Source organism: Nilaparvata lugens, chromosome 5, assembly GCF_014356525.2.
Source record: "Nilaparvata lugens isolate BPH chromosome 5, ASM1435652v1, whole genome shotgun sequence".
Lineage (NCBI taxonomy): Eukaryota > Metazoa > Arthropoda > Insecta > Hemiptera > Delphacidae > Nilaparvata > Nilaparvata lugens.
The window spans coordinates 5,713,567-5,727,985 of NC_052508.1; the positions used below are offsets into that span (position 1 = coordinate 5,713,567).

General features: G+C 35.1%; 1 protein-coding gene across 1 annotated transcript in view; it reads right to left on the bottom strand.

The window, feature by feature from the left end:
- The window catches only part of LOC111045604 (serine/threonine-protein phosphatase alpha-3 isoform), a gene marked incomplete in the record, with an annotated part of 68,537 nt that overhangs the window by 18,452 nt on the left and 35,666 nt on the right, over positions 1-14,419 (bottom strand).

The following is a 14,419-nucleotide window of genomic DNA, read 5'->3' on the forward strand; positions in this document are numbered from 1 at the left end:
TACAGACATGACTACTAAATAAGAAATTAAAGCTTACATAATTTCCTACAATATTGATTCTACAATATTGATTTTTTCTATATCTCTTTTACTTTTCGAGATATCCGCTGTGAAAGATGTGACATTTTTGAAAAAAAAACCCATTTCCCTTCAATTTTTTGCTATTTCTGCTCTTATAACTTTTTGAATATCGATGGGAAAAATCAAGCTGATCATGAGCTTATAGAGCATCAACTTCTCTTCAATTTTATGTATAATTTCACAAGTTTACGCACATCCCCACGACTTGTGCAGCAGCTTCAGTGTTGAGTGTGATATCTTCAGTTATGCAAAAATAGACCAATTTTGAAAGGAATTTGGAGAGAATGTTTTTGACGTCGCGGAGACTAGAATCGACTGGTCTGAGTGTCACTATTTGGAAACACATGCTCTCGACTAGAGTCGAGTCTCTTCTCGACCTGAGTCGCGTAAGTGTGAGTTGAGCCGAAGAGAGATACAATGAATAGACAATGAATAAAGTGAGAAAAAGTATTGAGTGAAAAAAGTAAGAGAGTGGCTGCTAAAAGAATGCAGAGAACTGAAAAGAGAGATCGAACGAGTAGGGTGGATAGAGTGAAGAAGAAGTCGAAAAAAAGAATGAATAAGAGAGAAAAAATACTTCCCCATAATGTCCACGTTATTCTAAAACGATCCTCACGATAAAATCAGTAATCCTCATTTGAATTTGAATAGAGACGCAGTTCTATGGTTGCCGGCTGAATTTCATTAACGCGATTTTTTATCGGTTAAAACTACTCGATTATTCCAAACCTCGCCCAAGTTGGGAAATGTATTCTACTATAGAGAGAATCACCACAAGCTGTCACCATTTGTTGGGTGGGAAGCGTGTGAAGTGAGGTCCACGTTATAATGGCAGTGGAGAAAGAGAGGAGAACAACGTTGCCAAACCTCTGTCTTGTCAATTCCTTCTATAGACTGTAGCTGATAGTTTGAGGAGAGGAGACTAATCATATTGTTTCTCTTTGGCTCAACTCACACTCACGCGACTCAGTCGAGAAGAGACTCGACTCTAGTCGAGAGCATGTGTTTCCAAAATAATGGTGACACTCAGGCTGTTTATTGATGTAATATTAACTGTTCATTCTCGTTTAAAATAATTAATCATATTTTATCAAGCAAGAAATTATATTTTTCAATGATTTCTTAATGAATTTTAATGATTGAGATTGAATATTTTGTTAATTAATTATCAGTTCTACATTGTTAAAAACCGATCTGGCAACAGAGCAAAGCGAGAAAGAGATAGCGCTATCCGCTTTGTTGAATGATAGACAAGGATAGCAATACCACTGGTAAACAAACACTGCCATTATAACGTGGACCTCACTATAGTCAGAAGAAATTATTCCAACAGAAGTAAATTTCACTAAGGCTCAATCTTTAAAGTTCTCTCCTCTTAATTCTGGTTGATAATAGCTTACAAAAATGTGCTTTGAAAGGTGTCTCAAGAGATTTTTAGTTCTATAACAAAATCTTTGGAGTTTATTCCTCTCCATTGTGATTGCAGTGAGACCTTACAGAATTGTACTTAAAAAGATGTCTTAAGAGATTTGAGATATGCAGTAGTTTTGAAAGCTGTTTTTATCCGTTGACAATATTATTCTTTATTCTCTACTGATTCATACAAAAAACACATCATAAAAATGATAGGAAGAGAGAAACAAATAAGGTAACCTTGTGCTATTCCTCTCCCAAATTTAGATAAGGTTACACATAGTCTGAAATTGTTCAAGTCTTGTAGTTTTTCACTTAACAAAATTTTCAATAATAATTATTCAAGATACTAAGTACTAGTGGGAAGAGTTTCAAATTCGTAAATCAATTACATTGTTTTTTTTCTTGTACTGTCAACAAAATAATGTTGAATTCACGTGAATTGTAACAACTAACATTGTTACATTCGTGAGACATTTTTGAGGAACTAGTTTGGCTTTCAGGAGCTGCTGGTCCAAATCAAGCTATGTATGTGAATGGTCAATGACTAAGCGTATGATTACACACAGCTGCAAAACACAAAATAGCTTTATTGTAGTTTAGACACTCAATCAATCAATCGATCAATCGATCAATCGATCAATCGATCAATCGATCAATCGATCAATCGATCAATCGATCAATCGATCAATCGATCAATCGATCAATCGATCAATCAATCAATCAATCAATCAATCATCATCAATCAATCAATCAATCAATCTTTAAAATAGCTCCTTTAACAATATGGATGAGCAAGAAAAGTATCACTAAGGCCCAGTTGCACAAAAGCCGGTTAAATTTCAACCGTGATTAATTCCTCTGGAACCAATCAGAGAAGCCGTCTTTACAAAACAGGCCTTCAGTTCACGAGAACCAATAATCAGAGAGGGCCGCCTGTTTTGTAAAGACGGCTTCTCTGATTGGTTCTCGTGGAGTTATTGAAATTTAACCAAACCAGTTCACGAGAACCAATCAGATCATGCCTGTTTTGTAAAGATGGTTTCTCTGATTGGTTCTCATGGAATTAATCACGATTAAAATATAACCAGCTTTGTGGAAGCGAGCCTTGGTGATAGTTTTCGTGCTCAACCAATTTTTACTTTCCTATTACTATAGGTAAGGAAAGTATTGCTTTCCAAAAAAATTAAGGTACCCCAATTTCCAAATTTCTATACGTTTCATGGTCACCTGAGTCCAAAAAAGTGGTTTTTGTGTATTGGTCTGTATGTATGTGTGTGTGTGTGTGTGTGTGTGTATGTGTGTGTGTGTGTGTGTGTGTGTGTGTGTGGTGTGTGTGTGTGTGTGTGTGTGTGTGTGTGTGTGTGTGTGTGTGTGTGTGTGTGTATGTGCGTCTGTGTACACGATATCTCATCTCCCAATCAACGGAATGACTTGAAATTTGGAACTTGAGGTCCTTACAATATAAGGATCCGACACGAACAATTTCGATCAAATGCAATTCAAGATGGCGGCTAAAATGGCGAAAATGTTGTCAAAAACATGGTTTTTCGTGATTTTCACGAAAACGGCTCCAACGATTTTGATTAAATTCATACATAAAACAGTCAATGATAGCTCTATCAACTGCCACAAGTCTCGTATCTGTAAAAATTCCAGGAGCACCGCCCCATCTATGCAAAGTTTGATTTTGGATTCCCAATTATCAGGCTCCAGATACAATTTAAACAAAAAAATTCAAGTGGAAAAGATTGAGCATGAAAATCTCTACAATTTATGTTCAGTAACATTTTCACCTAAAATTAAAAATAAGCTCGAAATTCGAGAAAATGTGATTATCAAATTGCAAACTGTTGGCAACTGTTGATTCTATTAAATGATTCACTATGAAGAGATAGCAGACCTCGTGTGTTTCCAGCGTTATTGCCCTGTCACCAGCTGACTCAAATCATTGAATAGTAGACTTGAGATGCGTGTGAACACTAGCGTCAGGTGATCAATTTTCATAACGGCAAGGAATGTTGTGTGAGTGCGCCACACCAGATTTTTAAAGGAGCTATTTTAATGATTGATTAATTGATTGAGTGTCTTAACTACAACAAAGCTATTTTGTGTTTTGCAGCTATCATACGCTTAGTCATTGACCATTCACATAAGTAGCTTGATTTGGACCAGCAGTACCTGTGAACCATTTCAAACTAGTCAGACTACACTATGCATTACAACAGGCTCACCCAATCCTCGACGTCTTTCAGCAAAAACATTCCGTGCAGAGATAGGAAGAAGGAAGAGCTAGCCTTTTGTCATTTTTCACGAAAAATAAACGAAACTTGATAAGAATAGCATTAGATTCGTGCTGTGCTGAGTTCATCGATTGCAAGAAATAAAACAAGACAAGGCATGCAGTAGTATAAGATTCATTTTAAACAGTCTTTATAGGAAACATGGATTGCTTCCTATCCAACTGGCGCTGAGGCAGAAAGTGAAGCAGAATTCGCCAAAAGAAGCGAGCTCAGTATTTTGTGCCCGTCAACGTCAATCTATGCCTGCATGAGAGAAACGAAACAATCGCAATTCATGCTAGGTTAGGTTATGTCATGCGACCTTGCACTTCGATTCTGAGCCAGATATGCCAGCTGTCATAACCTCATCTATACTATAATAAAGGAAAGAACTGGCTTATTCACGTACAGGATTGGATAATCATGTTTGACGCATCATCACGTCTGAACTATTCAACTGATTAACTTGGAATTTTGCATAGAGATTCTTAACTGACCGAAGAAGGTTATAGGCCTTTTTTCAATTCTTCAAGATTCCATTACGTCAAGTTTTCAATTTGTCATGCCTCCAGTTGTTGTATGGAAGCAGCTGAACACTTCTTTTGAAAGGGAAATTAGAAGATAGGTATGATTGAGGATGCTATTTGAATAAACATAGCTGATTTTCTGTCACATCAAAATTTTGGTCCAACATCTTGGAACTGCCATTTTGAATCCAAATTGATTTCTAAAAAAGTAAGGCGGTCGTGGTTACATGATACATGATTTCCATAGAAAATTAATTTCAAGAGAAAATTAATGGTGAAACCCGCACATCGTTATCTCAAACCGTTCAAAAATTATTCTCATTAAAAGATATTGATGAATCATCCATCTATCTATCATCTATAAACTATAATAAAGGAAAGAACTGGCTTATTCACGTACGGGATAGGAAATACAAGAACGACGGATCATCACATCTCAACTGATTAGCATGAAAATTTGCATATGGATTCTCAATTCACCGAGGATGGTTATAGGCCTATTTTCAATTCTTCAAGATTTCATTACGTCAAGATTTCAGTTTTTCAAGTTTTAGACCCTTGCGGAGCACGGGTTTCCTGCTAGAGTGAGGTCCACGTTATAATACCAGTGTTTAATTAGCATTGAATGGTATTGCTATCCTTATTGTCTATCATTCAACAAAGCGGATAGTGCTATCTCTTGCTTTGCTCTGTTGTCAGATCGTCTTTTAACAATGTAGAATTAATAATAATTGATTAACTAAATAATTCATCTTGATTATGCAAATCTATTATGAAATTATTAAAAGATATAATTTCTTGCTTGATAAAATATAATTTATTATTTTTAAAGAGAATGAACTGTTAAACATCAATAAACCTGTATCAGCTACGTCTAAGAAGGCATTGACAAGACAGAGGATCAGCAACGTTGTTCTCCCATCTTTCCCCCTGCCATTATAACGTGGACCTCACTATAGTCAATACTAATGATGGCGTCAATTTTACGATTGATGTCAGTATAGCGTTCCAGAGAACTTCATAAAAGAAAGTATAATCTTCATCAAATCATAGCCGCCATTAGGAATAAATCACAGACTAAGTTAAGCTCACTTTTGACAATGACCTTGGAACTATTTTTGAGCAAGGGTGTTGACTGTTGACGTCAGTTGATTTGTGACAAAAATGATGAGAAAGTAGGAATAGAGGAGTTTGTAAAAATGTTGTTGATCCATTCGCACGACGAATGAAACAGAAGGAGAGGATAATAAGCGAGCGAGAGAGAGTGAGTGAGTATTTGTGTGAGAGGGATAGAGTGAGAGAGAGAGAGAGTGAGTATGAGAGAGTAGTCGATATTATTTGCTTCTCTCCATGTACTTTGCAGAACGAAGATTGTCTTGGACGATAAAACAGGACAGCTCAGCGATATAAATTGACTACTCTTTGGAGAGAGAAACGAACCCTTTAAAGGTCTTTGAACTCAATGCGGCAAAGATAAAAAATAAGTGGTGGCTTAAAAAGGATTTGTTGGTATCCGAGGGGATATCACCAGAAATCTCCATCCCCTAGGAAAGAACGAAATGTCTAGCTGTTCAAATAGAAATTTCTTGTCTAGCATTTTTGGATTGGATTGCAGAAAACTAACCATTTTCCACTGGCAATAGTTGCTGCTGTAATGTAGCAGAATAAATTACGTAGCTCAATCTTTATAACAAAAATTACTTTATTCTAGGAATGCTAGTATCGTAAATTGTATCTGGTTTTATCCTTTAATTCAGATCCGCGATGTTTGATATTATAATGTTGAATATTGTTATCCTAATCCATTGCTGTATTTCTTACAATAAGTTTCTCTTTTCTAACTGAAGCTGAGTTTTCGTTTGTGCGTAAATGCCGTCGTCGACCACGACAGGGTGAGGATCTCAGATTGGGTAGATTTCAATTTGTCTAAATAGCCTAAAAGATTATGTTCAATTATGTTCTAATGGGGAGAGTTGAGTTTATAGGTACTTTATTATACATATAAATGGCAATATGTTGATATTATTAAAAATGCTTGATTCTTGAAAAATAAACACAAATAATGAAAAGTTATTTTAAATTGTGTTTAAGCACACTTGAAATTTGTACAATATGAATGTCAACAATGCTTGTCGTCGTCGACTGCGGAAATTTACGCATAAACAAAAATGCACCTTAAGACAATATTAAAAGACAATGCTATAGTGAGGTCCACGTTATAATGGCAGTGGAGAAAGATAGGAGGTCAACGTTGCCACCCTCTGTCTTGGCAATGCCTTCTATGGACGGTAGCTGATACAGGTTTATTGATGTAATATTAACTGTTCATTCTCGTTTAAAAAAATCAATTATATTTTATTAAGCAAGACATCATATTTTCCAATAATTTAGTACCATGAATTTACATGATCAAGATGAAATTTTTTGTTGGTTAATCATTAATTTTACATTGTTAAAAGACGATCTAGCAACAGAGCAAAGCGAGAAAGAGATAGCGCTATCCGCTTTGTTGAATGATAGACAAGGATTGCAATATCATTGCTAATCAATCACTGCCATTATAACGTGGACCTCACTATAGGAGAAGATTACAATACAGCAATCTGTATTCCAATACAGTTACTACTATAAAGAAATCCGCTTGAGGACTGCCAGCATTAGAAACATAAACAAAATAAATTATTCTGGAAATTTTGCTATTCTTGTCTATCATTCAACAAAGCGGATAGCGCTATCTCTTTTTCGCTTTGCTGTTTGCTCTGTTGCCAGATCGTCTTTTAACAATGTAAAATTAATGATTAACCAACAAAATATTTCATCTTGATCATTAAATTCATTATGAAATCATTGGAAAATATAATGGGCCATATGAATAAAGTTGAGCATTTGCTTATACTTCTAAAATATTGAGCATTTGCTTCATTTTCTATGAATAAACGTTAGCAAAACCTTTTGCTCATGCTCATCAAAAAAATAGTTTGAGCATTTGCTCAAAAGTAAAAGCTTTTGCTCAAAATTGTATGAATAAACTAGATCATTTGCTCAACTTTTGAAGCAAATGCTTCAAAAAAGGTGAGTCTAGTCTAGAGCAGCTTATCACCTTTTGCTCATAGTAAAATGGCTCAACTAATTCGTATGAGGAAGAGGAAACTATACCAGATACGATCACAACCAATAGTTGAGAACTATAAAACTCTTTTTAGATTCAACCATGATATATATCACCATTATCCCTACAAAAGAATAAATACAAAAGATAGCTGTGCCTGTTATAAAGATAGCCATCACAAAATAGGAAATAGGCATTTGTGAAGATGAGAGTGTAGACGATTATAAGAAGGCTATTATAAGAAATAAGAATATGCTGAAGATTATTATAGAGATGACATTTTTTCACGCTATTATTTCAAAATTCTAAACTCAACTAACCTAAAACTCTATTCATAAATAGGAAACAGAGCAGACGACGCAAACACAAGCGGTGCACCCTACTTGCATATTAATTTAGCGCTTCCGTGAGCTATAAAAGCAAAGTAAGGCTACAAAAGCGAATCAGCTGATGAAAAATCTTTAAAATACGTGAGCATTTGCTCCAGAGTTCAGGAGCATAAGGTAAGAGTATAAGGTAAAACTTATTCATAAAAAAATGAGCAAATACTTTTGCTTCTACCTTTTGCTCATGAGCAAAACCTTATGCTCCATGCTTTTGCTCATAAGCATTTGCTCTGGTTTTATTCATATGGCCCAATGTCTTGCTTGATAAAATACAGTATAATTGATTACCGTATTTTAAACAAGAATGAACAGTTAATACTACATATCAATAAACTTGTATCAACTACCGTCTATAGAAGGTAGAATGACAAGACAGAGGATTGGTAACGTTGTTCCCCTATCTTTCTCCACTGCCATTATAACGTGGACCTCACTATATCACGGAAACACCAAAATATCGAACTATGTATGACCACTTCCGATAGCTTTAGAAGGAGCATCTTTCATGAATTTTCAAGTTTACGCCCTTCATGAATTTTCAAAAATGTTCATCAATCACACCGACATTGCTGATAGTAAAAGAGTCATTCATGAATCCTTGACTTCATGAAAACAGATCGTTACGAGTAAACAAACACTCAAGAGCCTTGAGAAGCGTTTGATTTTGTTCTTGACATTGCAGAAGATACGTATTTCACGGAACACTCATGAATTCTTGAGCGGTCGTGTTTTGGAGGAGATCGTCAATCTATGGAACCTGACAAAGTTGTCTTACAACACCTTTGTCCAATATTTATCCGTTGATCCATCATCATTCATCCAGCACGCAACTCAACGTCAATTACTATTGGTGGACAGCTTGCGTGACGTCACCGGGCTATTTTTTGCGCGCCACTTTTGAATAATTAATTTGTTCTGTTTTCATCGATAGAAGTAGGCTTGAAACTGGATCTATGTCCGGAAATACAAACTATGTAGTGTTATTTCTGTAGTGATATTCACTTTTAAATGTTGGCAATCCTAAAATATTACAGGAAGGCTTCCCATTGGCTGATAGTATTAAGTGGGTGATCAGAGACCATAAAGCTCAAAACCTACAGCTGTATGTAGTGACGTAGCTATCAATTTTTTAACAGGCAATTACTTTGGAATTGGTGTTGTTTCGCTCACTCTCTCTCACACTCTTTCTCTCTCTCTCTCTCTTTTTCTATCTCTCTTTTACGGTGAGTATTAATGTCAATGCACTCCATGGGGCAATGTTTTTGGTGAGGGTGAGGCCCATATAAGGTCCAGTCATGTGTGTGGGTAACAGAAATAGATTTTATGTAATTCAATTTATTGCAAAGGAATAATTTGTTCAATGAACAGCTTGATTCTCAAATTATATGAGATTTTCACTAAATTTTTAACACTGATCACTCAAAATTTCCCCCGTAGAATGATGAAAAATCAAGGGTATCATATATGTCCATATTGAGGTCCGCATAAATAAGGGCAGTATTCGATTAACATTGATTGTCTATCACTCGACAAAGTATATTCTTCTCTAGCTCCGCAAGGCTTGCTCTTCTCCATCTTTTTCTCTCTCAATCACTCACTCACTCACTCTCTCTCTCTCTTTTGGTAGAGAGTTAGAGGGAAGGATATTTTGAATATTCTTTCCAAAGAATGGACATTGATATGTCCAAAGATACGCCAATTTATGTAGATGCATAACAATATTATCTATAGTTATCACAAATTATTTTTTTCATATCATATACAGTTCAATAATAATTTTCTTAGTTTATATTATATAAATTCATCCATAAATTTGCTGTATTGTAAGCTATTGTATATAAGTGTATAAGCCAGTATATATTGTAATCTACATAAATAAAGTACTCAATCAATCAATCAATCTCAAGGGCTGTGTGGCTGAGAGGATCTAGAGACATAGCTCCGCCCTATTGAAGGCATAATATAATCAATTAATCAATCAGAAATTCAATTAACTAACTAAATATTCAATGTAAATTCATTATTTAATGATTGGAATATTTATTTGTGCAACTAGTGCGGAAAGTGACACTTTGCTGCACCGAAAGAAACGTTTACACACGAGCCGAAGGCGAGTGGGGAATGATGGTTTCTTGAGTGCAGCAAACGAACTTTGCGCACGTATTTATTTCACTTTAAATTTTTCGTACAGTTACAATTGAATATAAAAAGTGGGTAATTATGAGTTAAATTCCTTGAAATCCATCAAATGTTCTTCTGAGTAATTTTATTATAAATAGAAACCTTAATTTATTTAAAAGTGAATAATAATAATCAAATTATAATGATTAGTAATTTAATTGAAAATTTATCTGACTGCTTGAAGGGGGTTTATCTTATGTAAGCATTGAAATGACTATTATCAAGGCACATAATAAATAGGCAACGCTGTTCTCCACTGCTATATTAAAACGTGCACTTCACTATACCACAGTCAGTGTTACAAAATTTATTTTGATTTTCCTGCACTGGTGCTCCATATAACCTACTAACTATTTTGTGTTGTCATGCTGCAAATCTGGAGTACGCAAAGTTATACTTTGCGCACTAGAGTGGAAAAGTGATTCTTTGCGGCCTGCAATCAGTGCAGAAATGGTCACTTTCCAAGGTATCTGTAGGAAAAGTTTCATTTCTTGACGAATAAAATTTTTATTTATTATTATTAAAACAAGAATGAACAGTTAACATTACCGGTATCAGCACTATCCTCTATAGAAGGCAGTGACAAGGTAGATAATCGGCAACGCTCTTCTCATATTTTTCTCCACTGCCATTATTACGTGGACCTATAGTAGCCTGAACACGTCTCAAGTGATGAAATGCCATAGTGTGATCCACGTTATAATGACAGTGGAGAAAGATAGCTGAACCACGTTGCCGATCCTCTGTCTTGTCAATGCCTTCTATAGACGGTATTTGATACAGGTTTATAGAGGTAATATCAACTGTTCATTCTTGTTTACAATAATCTATATATATATATATATATATATATATATATATATATATATATATATATATATATATAAGCGAAATGGTACTCACTCACTGACTGACTGACTCACTCACTCGCAGTACTAAGAATCTACCGGACCAAAACGTTCAAATTTGGTAGGTATGTTCAGTTGGCCCTTCAGAGGCACACTAAGAAATCTTTTGGCAATATTTTAACTCTAAGGGTGGTTTTTAAGAGTTTAAAGTTCGTCTTTTAGCATGTATATTCTTCTTATTCTCTTAATTATAATTGAAAGATATCCATACCATATGTTAATATAGAACTATAATCTAGACTAGAGAGAGTACCTCTTCAAAACAGTTGTTAACTGGTAACTAAATTAATAATTTTGTCAGGTTGGCATTAAGTTGAGTTGACTTTGTTAGGTAGGCACCAATGCATTTATCCAGGACCTCCTAAATACCAATTTATCCAGTTAGCCAAAATTAGCGTTTTCTTAGCTTTTCTGCGTTTCCTCACCTTTTTCAATAATTGATGGAAATATATTAAAACAATTCAGTACACAGGTTTAGCTGGGGTGGAAGAATTTTGTTCGATAAAGATACGCCGATATAGTAACAGGTGTATTTCGAGATCAAATTGACATAATACGTTCAAATTCGGTACAGAGGTTCCGCTGAGGTCTACATGCAGGCGAGCGAAGCGAGCCCGCTGATCTCATTTTTGGACGATCCAGTCGGGGGTCCAGGGGGCGGAGCTCCCTGGCTAAACGGATATGGCGAGCGAAGCAAGCCTGACGGCTAGTCAATTATATTTTATCAAGCAAGAATTTATATTTTTCAAAAATTTCATAATATTAAGATGAAATATTTTGTTGATTAATTATCAATTCTACATTGTTAAAAGACAGAGCAAAGCAAGGAAGAGATAGTGCTATCTGCTTTGTTGAATGATAGACAAGGATAGCAGTACCATTTCTAATCAAACACTGCCATTATAACGTGGACCTCACTATATAGTAGCCTTGGCAAATAACTAACCACTAACTACGTCTGGAGTGATGAAATGCTAGAAACACTATCGATTACTAATTTCAAAGTTGGAAGCAGATGGAATGAGAACACTCAATAACATACAACAGATGACCGGCAATGGTTGATTCGTCCTTTATCACTTCCCTTATCCTTCACCAATTTCCTTTATCCTTCACCAATGTTCTTTATCCTTCATGAAGGTCCTTTATCGACATTCACAGCACCCGGTGTCTCCTCAAGGATCTTTTGTCTCTACTATTATCTCTTCCTTTTCACAATCCAATTTACTTCTTCTTCCTTATCCTCTCATCTCCTTCCAATCCTTTCAGTCCAGATCTTACTTTAATTAGCATTGGTTTCATGCGCATGCGCTATAGTCAGGTCCACGTTATAATCTCTCTCTTTTCTTCTCCACAATTATTCTCAGTTGCTCGTTCATACGTTTCTACTAGGCTACTTCATAACAGTCTTTTTCTATTTTCCCTTCCACTAATTTCTCTCTTTTTCTCACTTTCACGCGATTTTCTTTCTCTCTCTTTCTTTATTATTCTTTCCCCTCATTCATTCTTAATCTCCCTTTTATTCCCTCTTTGTTTCTTTTTTCCCTCACCACAGTTCTAAGTTGCTCGTTAATACTTTCCTACTACTACATAACCGTCTTTTTCTATTTTCCCTCCTTGTAATTTCTCTCTTTTCTTACTTCAACGGCGATTTTTTTCCTCTTTTTTATCATTATTACCTCTCATTCATTCTTAATTTCCTCTTGATTTCTCTCATTTATTCCCTCTTTGTTTCTTTTTTCCCTCACCACAGTTCTCAGTTGCTCGTTCATACGTTTCTACTACTCCACAACCGTCTTTATCTATTCTCCCTCCTTCTACTTTCTCTCTTTTTCCCACTTCAACCGCGATTTTCTTCCTCTCTTTTATATCATTATTTCCCCTCATTCATTCTTAATTTCCTTTTGATTTCTCTAATTTATTCCCTCTTTGTTTATTTTTTCCCTCACCACAGTTCTCAGTTGCTCGTTCATAATTTACTACCACTTCATAACCGTCTTTTTTCTATTTTCCCTTCTTCTAATTTGTCTCTTTTTTACTTTGGCCACGATTTTCTTTCTCTCTTTCTTTATTATTCTTTCCCCTCATTCATTCTTAATTCTTCTCATTCATTCCCTCTCTGTTTCTATTTTCCACACAATATCCCTATCCAAAATTGTCAGTTGATCGTTCATACTTTTCTACTCAAATTCAAATTTCAAATTTATTTGCCAAAAACATACACAATTATAATAATATCATATTATGACATCTGAAAATAATACAAAAAAAATACTATTAGAATATGTAAAAATACCCCCAAACTTCAGTAGGCTATATTTTGTATGTCCATCTATGTTTGAGGAATAGCCTACAAGGTAAATCTGTAGTACTTCATAATCGTCTTTTTCTCTTTTCTCTCCCTCGAATTTCTCTCTTTTCTCACTTGAACAGCGATTTTCTCCCTCTCTTCCATTATTTTCATTTATCTTTCCCCTCATTTATCTTTAATTCCCTCTCAATTCATTCCATTTACCTTTTTCTTTCTCTTCCCCACAAAAAATGCATCTCTCCCTCTTCTTCTGTAGATCGTTATCTCTGAATAGAGAGAGCAGTCTGATCATTGGAGGTGGACTTTAATTATTGTCCGCCCTAGAGACTAGCCTTGGTATGCCGCCGGAAGGGCTGCCAGCAATAAATCCACCCTTTCCCTTCCAATAAACCCTTCTGTCTCTGCTATAGTCTGTATATACGGCTTCTGTCTAAGCTGCTATACAGCTCAAAGCTCCTATATAGTACATGGCCTTAGTGCTGGTTGCACAAAAGCCGGTTAAATTTTGATCGTGATTAAACCACCCCCACAAAAGGGTAGAATCTTATAAATATTTGAACATGAAATTCATTGGAATACACGATAATGACTTGAACTCAGGTACACTGAATTCAAAGTTGACTTGGATTAAAGTACACTGAATTCAATTTTAGTTGACTTGAATTCAAGTACACTGAATTCAATTTTAGTTGACTTGAATTCAAGTACACTGAATTCAATTTTAGTTGACTTGGGTTCAAGTACACTGAATTCAATTTCAGTTGACTTGAATTCAAGTACATTGAATTCAATTTTAGTCGACTTGGATTAAAGTCAACCAATTAGAAAGCAGCTGTTTCATTCAAGCGACCAGAATTTATAAAAAATCTCGAAAATAATAAAATAAGCCATGTCAAGCAAATAGTCAACAAAAGGATACTCAGTGTGAATCGTGTGGTAATGGAGAATTACATAGTATCAATTTATTCTGATCGATAGAGCTCGAGTGGTGTGATAAGATAGCAAGTATACAATAATATTAAATATTAATATATAATAAGAATAAAAATGAAAATAAAATATAGGAATGGGGAATTCCAAATGGATTTATACAAAATTTAATGTGTACGGTGTGTTGAGGGGTTTTGAGTGTGTCTGGGATGTCTCTTTTGGGATTTCTTGTAGTATCCTAATACCATCAATTATCATTTTACGTCTGTAAGTAATATATCTTGTAATAAT